The 2937-nt window shown below is 29.0% G+C and overlaps 1 long non-coding RNA gene across 1 annotated transcript; it reads left to right on the top strand.

The window, feature by feature from the left end:
* Positions 1 to 601: 601 nt before the first annotated feature.
* LOC116847537 lies at positions 602 to 2461 on the top strand. The gene is made up of 3 exons (XR_004378780.1): positions 602 to 927; positions 1805 to 1832; positions 2141 to 2461. It is a non-coding gene; the product is annotated as an uncharacterized LOC116847537 (long non-coding RNA).
* The last annotated feature ends 476 nt before the right edge of the window (positions 2462 to 2937 follow it).

The raw sequence follows: 2937 nt of genomic DNA, 5'->3' as shown, positions 1-2937 counted from the left end.
AATTATCTGGTTTCCATAAAGTGATGGTATTGAATTTTAATAAGTCGCGGTATAACAATTAAGGCTTTATTAAGAATAAAAATTATTAATAATTAGAACTCAATAATATCGCATTATATATACCAGATAACTGATTAGAATCATTCTGATTAGGACCATGAGGTAAATTTCTAGTTGAACTTATTATAAGCCCGGGATTTTTAATTTTACTGACAAAATCGATGTTTTTCCGATACGTCAAAGTTAATTAGATATAATTTTTGATCCAGATTTTAAATCAATGTCAAATTATATTGTGATAATTTTCAGATATAGATTAATCTGTAGTTTTTTCAATTTTTTTTATTATTTTTGAAACATAGGCAATATATACTTAATCAGAGAATTTAGTGAATGTCATCTTTAGCGTCATTTTTGTGCGCAGACTTGCGTGTGAGTTATTTAGTTAATTAGTTAGCAGATTATGTTACACGGTCGTGTTAGATTCAGATTCTCATTGTCATTTGAATTCTTTCACAGTCGGAACGTTGAAATCATAGCGGTGATCTTAATTTCTTCACGGTTGGATTATGGAGGAATAATCCGTGCGTCCTCTTGTAAACAAATGGAGCGCGAGAGCGTGCGTTAACATGTGTGAACGAAATGGAAACAATTTCGTAGCTCGCGTCCGTCGCAGTCTACTCTTTTTTTCCTCTTTTTTTTTCCAGAGGTGCTCACGGGCTTACGAGTGCGCATTGTTACGTTGTTAATATCAGGCGACCAGCTGGCGGAAAAGCGCAATTTTTGTTCGGCGGCTAGCCACGTTTAATGGAAACGCCGCTGAATTTTTTTTCGTCAAACCTTTAACGACAAACAATTGCACCGTCACCTGTCAAACACATGCCATGTGCGTCGCTGCGAGAGCGTGAACAATCAAGCCGCTATTAGGTAGGGTTATAACAACGTATTAACAATAAAAGGAAATTGCCGCCACACGAAATTTCGCTGCGGTGATCTCGATGATTCCGTATATTTCACGGAAATGCGATCTCACGCTTGAACGCTGTGATTTGATTTCCCATTAAGCAAGGAACATTAAATTAACGTTTAGAAACGTTGTCTTTATGTGCATTATTTGGACATTTTTTAATAACATTGCATTTATATTTTTTATATGTTATTTTGTGATATGATTTTTCTGAATATTGTTTAAACGTTTTAAAAACATTACAAAAAATATATTTTTCAAATGTTACTTTAACATTTATTTGAGATCAATGCAACATCTTAAAAATATTTCTGCCGATTAAAACGTTATGGCAATCCTATTTCAACATTATTGAAACTTCCAAATCGCAGTCAAAGTATGTTCATAATGATGTTTGATACAATATTAAACACTACATATTTGACAATATTACAGGTTTTTCGATATTATTGCAACAACATTGTATTAATGATTTCTTGCTTACTGGGTTCGCAGTTGTTTAAATTTTCGAGCATGAGATTAAAAATCTGGTCGGTGTAAAGATAATTCTCCTAATTTATTTTTATATCTCATATGCTCTGTAATTTAATTTTACTTGTTCAAGAAATCAATATTAGAATATGAGATTATTACAAATATGATATATTAATTACGAATGGTATTAATTACGAACATGAGATATTAAAATATTCGAATATGAAATTAAAAATCTGATCGACATAAAGATAATTCTACTGACTATTTATTAACTAATGTGATTTTTTATTTTATTTTAAGCTCATGAAAAATTAATACATTACAATTTTAATGAAATATCTTTTAATTTCGGCACTGTAGGAGAGACCGGGACTACATGGCTCTAAGGGTATGTTGATTATGTGTTTTTTTTTAGTATTTATCTTAAGAGATATAGTGAGTACAAAATTACGTAATAGTTCTTTTAAAATATAAATATTTTTCCTTGAGTTTCATTAAAATCGGAACAATATTACAGTTTAGAAATAAAAAATTGATTTGATAACAAAGTATAAATTTTCAAGCCTCTCGAAATTTTATATTAATATTTTTTATCATGACTGAATAAAATTAAGTAATATATTACTAATTAAGATAAAATTTTTTGCAAGTGTATGATATACTGTTTCTGATAATAAATACAATTTTTATTCACAGATACAATTTTTATTCATAAAACGATTGAAACAGAGCATATGGACAGACGAGATAAAGTTGGCTCACAATTGAAGGTGGGCAAGAGGACTGTGGAGACCTCTCGCTGAAACTCGAACTACTTATCAGGATACATATTTTATACTTAGCCTTCTTTAATCCTGAATTTAACTCTTTCATGGACAGTGGGACATACATGTCCCATTTACGAAAAAAAATCATAACTTTAAAACAAATAGTTCTATCGATTTCTACCTTACCTTATTTGAATGAAGAAGGTTCAGCCTGCGTGTAAAAAATTAGTGTACTCTTAAATTTAATGCTTTCGAGAAAATTTAGTTATTTAAATTTGTTAACAAACTTTTAGGTAATAAAGAATAACCTTATAATTTGTCAAAACGTCATTGAATTATTGCAAATTATAAACTTGAACTTTTATTTGATTATGAAAAAAATAAAAAAATAAGATTTTTATTATGGTAAAGACGTATAACAGTTTATATGTGTAACCAAAGTGTGCGCAACCTATATTTCGTCAAATTAAAAATACTTCTACAATTCCAGATGCAATGTAAGCTAAATAATTACATATATATATTCTTTATAATAGATTTCATAATTTTGATGTAATATTTGATTTCTCAATTTGAATTTTATAATAACTTCACACTGATAAAAAAATTTACTCAATCTAAATAAATATATTTATTCATATATGTTTTAGTTGCAATAAGAGATCATTTATTAAATTGTAATAAGAGAGAGAGAGAGAGAGAGAGAGAGAGAGAGAGAGAGAGAGA

Source organism: Odontomachus brunneus, unplaced genomic scaffold (assembly GCF_010583005.1).
Source record: "Odontomachus brunneus isolate Ranch 3 - 2012 unplaced genomic scaffold, Obru_v1 Obru_scaffold_079, whole genome shotgun sequence".
Taxonomy (NCBI): Eukaryota; Metazoa; Arthropoda; class Insecta; order Hymenoptera; family Formicidae; genus Odontomachus; species Odontomachus brunneus.
Note: the sequence above shows the minus strand (reverse complement) of the source record. Positions and strands in the feature narration are given on the sequence as shown.